Source organism: Apium graveolens, chromosome 2 (genome assembly GCF_009905375.1).
Source record: "Apium graveolens cultivar Ventura chromosome 2, ASM990537v1, whole genome shotgun sequence".
In the NCBI taxonomy this organism is placed as follows: Eukaryota; Viridiplantae; Streptophyta; class Magnoliopsida; order Apiales; family Apiaceae; genus Apium; species Apium graveolens.
Window position 1 is genome coordinate 303,516,750 of NC_133648.1, and position 12,211 is coordinate 303,528,960.

Below are 12,211 nucleotides of genomic sequence, written 5' to 3' on the forward strand. Positions count from 1 at the left end.
GCAGTTTTCTCGTTCCAGTTCTCCTCTGTAGGCTTCCTCTGTCTCTTCCCAATCACACGGCGAATCGCCGCTGGGTGATAATCAATCGTCATCCCCCGGACCACAGAATACCCATTCTTCTCGGCCTTCGCGTTCACATAAAACTCGCGAACCACACTCATCGGCACTGCTTCAGGCCACTCACAAAAAGCTCTCCACCCCTTCTCAGCAATCATAGGCAACAACTCACCATCCCTCCCTGATGGTAAAAATCCCCTCTCCTTCAGAATCGGCTTCCCCAGAAGCCTAGTGTACTCCTCCTCAGCAGCCCTATCATTCAAACGAGGCCTCGCAGTAGTACCCCTCGAAGAATCTACAGTAGGGACATTGTTGCTGCTATCAATAGTCCTTGCTCTCTTGGGTGCCATCGAATCTGAATAAAAGTGCTTGAGATTTGTGTTTTTGTGTTTGGGAGAGAGTTGAAGTGTAGAAAATGTATGGGAGATATATGGGATAGGTGTATGTATATATAGGGTATGGATTAGGGTAGAATTTGATTAGAAGTGGGTTTAAGGGTTGAAATCATGGGATAATGGTTAATAGGTCGTGGGTTTATGGGCTGTATTTTGTTTTTTTATTTTTCTGATTTTTTTGAACTAAATTTTTTTTTCTCCCAGCCGACCCCTGAGCGGTCGCTCAGCAAAGCTGAGCGTTCGCTCAGCAGAGCTGAGCGGGAGCTCAGGAAGCTACTGGAAAAAAAAATTTCTAGCCCGATTTTTCTAATTGTTTTTGGTTTTGGATAGGTTATTACTTCTAAGGGTTCCTGTAACAATAAATCATGGGTTGCCTCCCACGAAGCGCTTCTTTTTCTTCATTAGCTTGACGTTGCATACCTTCCTCAAGTTGACAATAAAACGGCACTAACCACTTCTCGGTTTGCCATGTCCTCATAGTAGTGCTTCAAACGCTGACCATTAACCTTGAATGCTTGGTCCGGATCATTCTCATGAATCTCCACCGCTTCATGTGGAAACACAGTTTTGACAATAAAAGGTCCAGACCACCTTGATTTCAACTTCCCAGGAAAAAGTCAAAGACGAGAGTTGAATAAGAGAACTTGTTGTCCCGACATGAATAACTTAGGATGTAGCTTCCTATCGTGCCACCTTTTCACCTTTTCCTTGTACATTTTTGTTGTTCTCGTACACTTGGAGTCGAAATTCATCAAGTTCATTAAGCTGAAATGAACTTGATCCTCTGGTGCAGTGAAGTAGCAACTGGATGATTCACATTATAACGCTGTATCATAGAAGTGAACTTACGGTTGCAGAAATGCGACCCTTCATCACTTATGATTACTCGTGGCGTTCCAAACCTTGTGAAAATCTGCTTATGAAGAAAATTCAACACTGCCTTTGCATCATTTGTCGGTAGAGGCTTGACTTCTACCCATTTTGAGACATAATCGACTGCCAGCAAGATGTACTGTTTGTTGCAGGATGAGACAAAAGGCCCCATGAAATCGATTCCCCAAACATCTAAGACCTCGACTTCAAGCATCACATTTAACTGCATCTCATCCTTTCTCGTCAAATTTCCCACTCTTTGGCAACGATCACACCTTAAAACAAACTGATGAGCATCTTTAAACAAAGTAGGCCAGAAAAAACCTGCTTGCAGGATACGAGCTGCCATCTTCTCACCACCATAGTGTCCTCCATAAACTGTGGAGTGGCAGTCTCGTAATATCCCCTCCGTCTCACAGAATGGGATACATCTCCTGATGATCTGGTCAGCTCCATGTCTAAACAAATACGGTTCATCCCACATATACCACTTCACCTCATGCAGAAACTTTTTCTTTTGAGCTATGGTCAAATTAGGAGGCATTATATTGCTGACAAGATAATTCACAATATCTGCAAACCATGGCTCTTCCTCCTGAACTGCGAACAACTGCTCATCCGAAAAAGATTCGTTGGTCAATGTCTTATCATGTGAAGTAGACTCGGGATTCTCCAATCTAGAGAGATGGTCAGCTACTTGATTCTCAGTACCTTTTCGATCCTTGATCTCTAACTCAAATTCCTGTAGTAAGAGCACCCAATGAATGAGTCTCGGCTTCGAATCCTTCTTCAAAACCAAATAGCGAATGGCCGCATGATCAGTGAATACTATCACTTTTGTCCCAAGCAGATAAGATCGAAATTTCTCGAAACCAAAGACTATAGCCAAGAGCTCCTTCTCAGTAGTGGTGTAGTTCATTTGGGCCCCATTTAAGGTCTTGCTAGCATAGTAGACCACATGAAAGAGATTATTCTTGCGCTGCCCAAGAACTGCGCCTACCGCATAATCACTCGCATCACACATCATCTCAAAAGGCTCTGTCCAATCCGGTGTTGTAATAACTGGTGCAGTGATTAAACTCTTCTTAAGAGTCTCGAATGCCGTCAAACATTCATCATCAAATTTGAAAGGCACATCCTTCTCAAGCAAGTTGCACAGCGGCTTAGATATCTTCGGAAAGTCCTTGATGAAACACCGATAAAAACCCGCATGACCAAGAAAACTACGGATTCCTTTCAGAGAAATAGGTGGTGGAAGATTTTCAATGACTCCCACCTTGGCTTTATCCACCTCAAGACCCTTGCTAGAGACCTTATGCCCAAGAATAATGCCTTCACGCACTATAAAATGACAATTTTCCCAATTGAGCACCAAATTAGTTTCCACACACCTTTTGAGCATAACACGAAGATTATTCAAACATTCATCATACGAATGTCCAAAGACGGAGAAGTCGTCCATGAACACCTCAACATTATTCCCAATCATGTCAGAGAATATAGCCATCATACATCTCTGAAAAGTGGCCGGTGCGCCACATAACCCAAACGAAACTCTGTGAAAAGCAAACATGCCAAATGGACAAGTGAAGGTAGTCTTTTCTTGATCCTCTGGTGCAATACAAATCTGATTATACCCCGAGTAGCCATCCAGAAGACAATAATACTCATAACCAGCCAACCTGTCAAGCATCTGATCAGTAAACGGAAGAGGGAAGTGATCCTTCCTCGTGGCCTTGTTCAACTTTCGGTAGTCCATGCATACTCTCCATCCTGTGACTGTTTGAGTGGGGATGAGCTCGTTCTTCTCATTTGCTACCACAGTAATACCTCCTTTCTTAGGCACACATTGCACGGGGCTCACCCAAGAACTGTCAGAAATAGGATAAATGATTCCTGCATCCAACCACTTCAGAATTTCTTTCTTTACCACCACTTTCATGATAGGATTAAGTCTGCGCTGTTGCTCAACAGTTGGCTTACTACCTTCCTCTAGCAGAATCTTATGCATGCAATATGAAGGGCTGATCCCCTTGATATATGCTATGGTCCATCCAATAGCTGATTTGAATTTTCTCAAAATCCTTAAGAGTTTGTCCTCCTCACTACCTGAAAGGTCAGATGCAATAATAACAGGTAATGTAGATGCATCACCTAAAAAAACATACCTCAAGTGTTCAGGAAATGGCTTAAGCTCCAAGGTGGGTGCTTCCTCAATTGATGGTTTGAGCTTTCCTTCGGCATTTTTGAGGTCAGAAGTACCAAGAGATTCAAACGGCATGTCCAGCTTTCGCCTCCAGGGAGAAGCATTAAGCTATTGTAATTGCTCGTTGCCATCTTCATCATCACTGTAAAATCCCCCACTAAGGCCTTTTCTAATGCATCAGACATTAGCATATGATCGAGTTCTGAAGTAACCGCAGAATCAATCACATCCACTTTTAAGCACTCCTCATCTTCTGTAGGGAATTTCATTGCTTTGAATACATTGAAGGTCACATCCTGATCCTGCACCCGCATTGTAAGTTCACCTTTTTGCACATCTATCAAGGTACGGCCAGTGGCCAAGAAAGGTCTTCCGAAGATTATGGGAATTTTCTTATCTTCCTCAAAATCCAGAATAACAAAGTCTGCAGGAAAGAAGAGCTTATCCACCTTGACTAGCACATCCTCCACTATGCCTCTTGGGTAAGTAATAGAACGATCAGCCAATTGTGGAGACATGTAGGTGGGCTTTGGATCAGGCAAATCCAACTTTTTAAAGATCGACAACGGCATTAGATTTATGCTTGCTCCCAAATCGCAAAGGCACTTGTCAAAAGACAACTTGCCAATGGTGCAAGGAATGGTGAAGCTACCTGGATCTTTAAGCTTTGGAGGTAACTTTTGTTGCTGCACAGCACTGCATTCTTCCGTTAGAGCAACGGTCTCAAGGTCATCCAGTTTCACCTTCCTTGAAAGAATACTCTTCATAAACTTCGCATAACTAGGCATTTGCTCCAGAGCCTCAGCGAAAGGTATATTGATGTGAAGTTTCTTGAACATCTCCAGAAACTCACCGAACTGCTTATCCAGCTTTTGTTGTTGCAATCTCTTAGGGAAAGGTGGAGGAGGATAGAGTTGTCTCTCCCCTGTATTACCCTCAGGCAGAGTGTGTTCAACAGTAGTCTTCCTTGGTTCCGCCGCTTTCTCCTTTTGCTTAGCTTCTTCATCTCCAACTTCAGCTTCTCCTTCTTTTGCCTTTTCAGCATCAGCAACTTTCCCAGACCTTAAGGTAATAGCCTTGACTTGCTCTTTAGCTTCCTTCCTGCCTGGCACTTCCGTGTCACTGGGAAGTATGCCAGGTTGACGATTGAGCACTGCATTGGCTATTTGACCGATTTGATTTTCCAAGGTCTTGATCGACATCGCCTGACTCTTGCACAACAGCTTAAGTTCCTCAAAATCAGCACTAGTGGGTACAGCTGCACCTCCCTGTTGTGGATATGATTGCCTTTGAGCATACTGTTGTGGTTGCTGGAATCCAGGTGGATTGAACTGTTTACTCACACCTTGCTGATATGGTGGCTGAATAACATTCTGATTATTACCCCAGCTGAAATTTGGATGATTTCTGTTGTTAGGATGATAAGTAGCTGGCACAGGCTGCTGTTGTCGCTGATAATTATTCACATACTGAACAGATTCATTAACAAGAGAACACTGATCCTTAGCATGAGAACCTGCACAAAGCTCACAGACCATAGCTATTTGATTGACTCCATAGGTAGCTAGAGAATCGACCATCATAGATAGCGCTTGGAGCTGCGCTGCAATAGCGGTGGCTGCATCGACTTCCAGAATACCTGCTACCTTCCCAGGCATCATCCTTTGAGTTGGGTTTTGATGCTCATTTGCAGCCATAGTCTCAATAAGATTATAAGCCTTAGTATCGTTTTTGGCCCACAAGGCGCCTCCAGCTGCTGCATCGAGCATGGGCCGAGATTGGGCCCCTAAACCATTATAGAAACCAGTGATCACCATCCAATCGGGCATTCTATGATGTGGACACTTTCTCAACATTTCCTTGTAGCGCTCTCAAGCTTCGCACATAGATTCTGTAGGTTGCTGCGCAAACTGGGTAAGAGCACTCCTCATAGCAGCAGTCTTTGCCATTGGATAAAACTTCACCCGAAACTTTTGCGCAAGATCTTGCCAAGTAGTGATGGACCCAGCTGGTTCAGAATGTAACCAGTCCTTAGCTTTATCCCTCAGTGAGAATGGGAAAAGCCTCAGCTTGATAGCCTCATCAGTCACACCATTATATTTGAATGTACTGCAGATCTCGACAAAATTCCTTATGTGCATGTTGGGGTCTTCAGTCGCAGCTCCTCCGAAAGAAATAGAGTTCTGCACCATCTGAATAGTGCCCGGCTTGATTTCAAAGGTGTTAGCTTGGATAGCCGGATGAAGAATGCTTGACTGAATGTCATCAATTTTAGGCCGAGAAATGTCCATAAGAGCTGGATCTGCCGGAACAATAAGATCACCCATGATTACTGGCTCCTTCTGCTCACTTCCTGAATCTGAATCTTCAAAATCTATCTTCTCTGGAATATCAAGAACTTCGTCTGTCTCCTCAGCTGTATCTAAAGTCCTCTTGCGAGTACGAGAACGAGTTTGCATAAACGCTCGCTAAAGTACCTGAAACACAACCGAAAACAATAAGTAACACGTCTTAATCACTGAGTCCTAACGACCAATGATGGTAAGTACATAAACTAAACAAATACGCCGAGTCCCCGGCAGCGGCGCCAAAAACTTGTTAGGGCGAAAACACGTGCTAATATTCACGCAAGTATACGCATTCGCAAGTAATATAGAATACTTTCTATTTCGTTCCCACAGAGACTCAGACTAATTATGTTCAATTAAACTCACTCACCAATGTATGATTACTTCTCAATGCTAAGACAATAACACTTAGATTTAAGTAACTAATCATTAACTACAATTAACTACTAAAATTAATCACTTAATTAACACTTCGAATTAACAATATTAAAATACTCATGAGATCACAACTTCATTACTACTTCCTTCAATAGTCATTGTTATTACCCTTAGCATGCAACAGTGATGATATTAATCGAATAACATGAAACTGATAAAAGCCAACTTTCATTGTACTGATACCATTCTACCAAACATCCACAGTTAAGATAAAAGTTGAATAGGCATCAATTATATTGAGTCCCTATATGTCTACAGAAATTGACAACATAATGATTTAAGAACAAGTTATTCATTTTGATTACACAGGGCGAATAAAATGGTTGGAGTTACCCACTAATCATGCAGACTCATACATGAACCTATGCTAGCATGGCAAGTTCTAAATCTCGAGATCCACCATCGCTTCACAAGAGATTAACACCCTATCTTATATATTCGCGACGCACATAAGACGAATACGCACAACTAATACTAGATATTATACAATCATCACACTCTAAGGTATTAAACAACTAACTAAAGAATTCCATAGTAAATCCGTTACGACCCCATGATCATGATTAGCCCATGTTAGCACTTATCGTCATCATGGGTTCATATGAAAACATGATAAATAAACACAAAAGAATAATAACTAAACTAATTATATTAAACCAGAGTATGTCACAAGAGTAAATAGGTTCAAAGCAAAGAAAACTAGCATCCAACGTTACAACGAAATAAAGAATCACAAGAAAATATGCTTCCTCTTCGTTGTAGTGTGCTAAACGGTCTTCTTCCTTATCTCTTTCGCTCCTTGATTAATACACCGATCCAACACACGTGAAACATCTCTGAAATCTACTTATATAGGAATCCCATAAAACTCAGATTACTCAGAAGTTGGAAGCCAAACAGAAATAGGAGTCTAAAATAATAAATCTGATTTTCCATCCCTGCACAGCCGCTCAGCATAGCTGAGCGGGCGCGTAGCTTCCTGCGCGACCACTCAGCATAGCTGAGCGGGCGCTTAGACCCCTACTGGAATATGGTCTGTTTTTGCTCCGTTTCTTCGCTGTAATCTGCTCCTCTCTTCCCTCTTGCAATGCTAGACACATGCCAAGGCTTATTTTTGATGAATTCTCCCCCGAAATGCAACTAATACCCTGAAATGCATAAACACTAGAAAAATGCATCAAATACACAAAATACTTCATTTCAAGACACCAATTTAAGCTATTATAAGACGTTCTAAGTGGTATAAAATGCCACTTATCACTAACTCACTTACCAACCTAGAGAAAGTTGACGCATCAAGTGGCTTGGTAAATATTTCTGCAAGTTGTTTCTCACTTGGAACAAAGTGAAGTTCTATAGTACCATCCATGACATTTTCTCGAATGAAATGGTATTTGATGTCAATGTGTTTTGCCTTGAATGCTACACAAGATTTTCAGTAATAGCAATGGCACTTATGTTGTCATAGAAAATTGTAATATTGTCCACATGTAGACCATAATCCAATAGCTAATTTTTCATCCATAAAATTTGTGCACAATAGCTACCCGCAACAATATATTCAGCCTCAGGTGTGGAAATAGAAACTGAGTTTTGTTTCTACTAAACCAGGACACTAGCTTGTTTTCTAGAAATTGACAGGTTCCTGTTGTACTTTTTCTATCAATTTTACAACCTGCATAATCTGCATCTGAATATCCAACTAGATCAAAATCGGAATCTCTAGGATACAAAATGCCAACTTTTGGTATTCCTTTGAGATATCTGAAAATTCTCTTAATAGCTACTATATGAGATTCTCTATGATTAGCCTGAAATTTGGCATAGAGACAAGTATCAAATATTATATCTGTCCTACTTGTTGTTAAATATAAAATTGAATCCACCATGCCTCTATAATTTGAAATATCCACAGACTTTTTAGATGAGTTTATTTCAAGTTAAGTGGCAGTGGTCATATGAGGTTTTGCAGATGTGCAATCCATTAAGTCAAACTTCTTTAAAATATCATGAATGTATTTAGTTTGACTAATTAATACTCCATCACTAGCTTGCTTAACTTGGAGACCAAGAAAGTAAGTCGGTTCTCCCATCATGCTTATTTCATATTTACTTTGCATTAGTTTGACAAACTTTTTGTAAAGTTTTTCATCTGTAGATCCAAATATAATACCATCTACATAATTTTGAACAAGTATACTAGAGCCATTAACATTTCTAAAGAAAAGAGTTTTGTCAACAGTACCTCTTGTGAAATGATTTTCTAGAAGGAATTTTGACAAAGTGTCATACCATGCTCTAGGTGCTTGCTTCAATCCATAGAGTTCTTTCAAAAGATAGTAGAAATATTCCAGAAAGTTGGGGTCTTCAAAACCAGGGGGCTGACTAACACAGATTTCCTCCTCTAAATCTCCATTTAGAAAGGCACTCTTTACAGCTATTTGATAGACTTTGAAATTGGCATGGGCTGCATAGGCTAGGATAATTCTGATAACTTCAAGTCTTGCAACAGGAAAAAATGTTTCATAAAAATCTATCCCTTCATGTTGACAATAGCCTTTAGCAACCAATCTTGTTTTATTCTTTATGACTTTGCCATTCTCGCCAATCTTGTTTCTGAATACCCATTTGGTGTCAATAGAATTCTTGCCTTTAGGTTTGGGTACCAGCTTCCATACTTTATTCCTTTCAAATTGGTTTAGCTCTTCTTGCATAGCTAAAATCCAATCAGGATTCACAAAGCTTCTTCTACCTTTTTTGGCTCTTCCTATGGAAGGAAGCTGCTATGTAGACATTCATCTTGAGTGGCTTTCCTTGTTTGCACTCTTAAAGATGCATCACCAATAATTAGTTCAAATGGGCAATCTCTAGTCTATTTCCTTTGTTGTTGTAGATTAGCTCTAGATGAAGAGGCCTCATTGTTGTCTTGATGAGTGACCGAGTTTTGATATGAAGAAACTCCCCCTGAGTTTATGGATCTTTGATTTGAGGTTGGGGTTCATTTAGTATGTGATCTAAAATGGCTTTCAACTCCTATTGATGGTTTAACGGATGCTGAGTTTTTCCTTTCGACAGATGATGCAGTTTGTCTGTCAACGGATGATGCACCATGTCTTTCAACGGATGCAGCACTTTGCCTTTCGACGGAGGCTGCACTTTGCTTTCGACAGATGTAGAATTATGTGCTTCATTTTCTGCATATTCCTTATAAATTGTTTCTTGATCACTTTCATCATCACTTTCATCACAGTTCATCTCAACATTGTCAAATTTGAGGGTTTTATGGAAACCTTCATATTGCAGTCCTTCAATCTTCTTATCATCAAACACAACATGTACAAATTCCATAATAGTGTTGGTTCTTAGATTGTAGACACTATATGCTTTCCCAACAGAATATCCAACAAAGATACCTTTATCAGCTTTGGCATCAAACTTTCCATGTTGCTCAGTTTGATTCCTTAGAATGTAGCATTTGCATCCAAAAACATGAATAAAGTTTAGTGTTGGTTTCCTGTTCTTGAATAATTGATAAGGAGTCATGCATTTTGCTTGATTAACCAAAGAAATATTCTGAGTGTAGCATACAACATTTACAGCTTCAACCCAAAAATAAGTTGGTAACTTTGATTCGTCTAGCATGGTCCTTGCAGCTTCATTTTGAGATCTATTCTTTCTTTTCACCACTCCATTTTGTTGTGGAGTCCTTGGTGCTGAAAACTCATGCATGATCCCATTTTCTTCACAAAATTACCTTATTGCAGAGTTTTTGAACAGAAAGAATTGAGTATAAGGTAACAGAATAAAAAGGATTTAAATTCAAGGATTATAAGAGAGGATCATGAAAGGAATATAATGTATTGAGAAAGGTTAAAGAAACCTAAGTAATAAGATCCCGGGTATGATCCCTCAAATGATAAATGAAAACGAAAGTTAAGCGAACCGTATAACAGATCAACGGTCATTAGGCAAGCAATTAGGAGTTAATCAAGGAGGTTAGAGATGATGATGTCATCAAACCAACAAGGTGTGAACAAGTGGAAGCATTATGACATGTACAAGATGACATAAGCATGACAAGGGGTTTTTTTTTGTTGGTTGATTTCGGGCCATATAAAATTTATCATGGTAAAAAGCTAAAACATTTTCCAAGGCAAAAAGGAGAAGCAACCAAACAAATATCATAAAACACAAAAATTAGAAGTTGACTTTTGCTTCCAAGAGCAAAAGCTCTCGGCCAAAACAAACCAAGCAACTTTAAACTGCCATATCTCCTTCAATACTCACTCAAATGTTGTGTTCTATATCTCGTTGGAAAGGTATTGAGATGTCCTACAACTCTTGTTTACAAGTCTCTTCAAAATAAGCATGGTAAGACCCTCATTTTTACAGTTCTTTAAATCGGACTTTTAGAAACTTCAAAGCCTAACTTTGTGTTCTTGATTTCTTTGGAAAGATCAAGCTTGTAGGAGGCTTCATAAGGCTTTATAGTAACTTTCCACCCTCCAAGAAAGGTATAAATCTTCACACCCTTTAGTAATAAGTTTGAATGTTGAAGTTTGGAGATGGTTTGGATGGATGAGTAGTAATTTGAATGATAAGCATGATTCGAGCTTAATTGTTAAGTAGTTTAGTTGAATTTGGAGATGTTATAATATATGATTGGATTGAGATCCTTGAGCTTATTATGACTGAAATCAGTAGCATTGATGTGTATCTTGAGTTGTTGTTGATTGGTAGTTGGATTGATATGATTTGGAATGGTAAAAAATTTGGAAATCGCGTAAATATAGCCGTCGTAATGTCCGATTTACTTTAGACTGCTTTTGTTCATAACATTAGGACCCGAGAACTCCCTGCTAGGTTTTGACCATTGCCATTTTTAGATAGTTCATGTTACGAGCTTCGTTTTGATATGTGGTTCGTTTGATTCCGATGTACGGTTTAGGAGAAACGGCCATTTTAAGTAACGACATTTCACGAACGAAACATTACCCCTCGCCTTACTTTGAAACATAGGTTAAAGACCTTAAAGGACTAATTGGAGTATGAAACATTTATGTAAAGTGTAATAGGCAGTTGGTAAGACACTCGCGAAGGAATCGCCTTAAAACTCGTAATGGTTAATTTATTAAAAATGGTGGAGCCGAGGGTACTCGAGCGACTTAAGAGAATCAGTAAGCGCAAAGCGAGCGTTAGAGTCTAATTTGGTTAAAGTATAGATTTACAAGTGACTTCGGTTTAATTCCAACTTATATGTTGTTTATAGGTTACCAGACTCGTCCCGAGCCATTTGTAACCCCCAGTCGCTCAGGCAAGTTTTCTACTCGTTATACTGTTGTTGTGATGTATATGTGTATATGCATGATCTTGTGATAAATGCATATTTGTTATTAGCAAATTCTTGCGATATATTGTAGCATGTGATATGGTATATATGCATGCCTGTTTCGTATTCTTGATTTATATATCTGTTGGTTCAAATGCTTATTCATTGCATAATACCTATGCTAGAGATAAGCGGTATTTGCGTATACCCTTAGTATAGGGGATCAAAAGGTGAACTTTTTCTAAAACCGGGAGGCGAGGCTCCCGAGTATAATATATATATATATTGATATAGTTTTTAAAACTATTAATCGAATAAGGTTTATTCGATAACTTTATTTTATTTAATGAATATTATTACGAATATTCATTCGAGGGCTTATGACTCCTTTATTTTATTTAATGAATATTATTACGAATATTCATTCGAGGGCTTATGACTTCTTTATTTTATTAAATGAATATTATTTTGAATATTCATTCGAGGGTTTATGACTTCTTTATTTTATTAAATGAATATTATTTTGAATATTCATTCGAGGACTTATGACTCCTTTTATTTTATT

At 39.3% G+C, this 12,211-nt stretch overlaps 1 non-coding gene across 1 annotated transcript; it reads left to right on the forward strand.

Moving 5' to 3' along the window:
• Positions 1-5,358: 5,358 nt before the first annotated feature.
• LOC141709857 (small nucleolar RNA R71) lies at positions 5,359-5,465 on the forward strand. Its single transcript, XR_012570413.1, has one exon. It is a non-coding gene; the product is annotated as a small nucleolar RNA R71 (small nucleolar RNA).
• Positions 5,466-12,211: the final 6,746 nt, after the last annotated feature.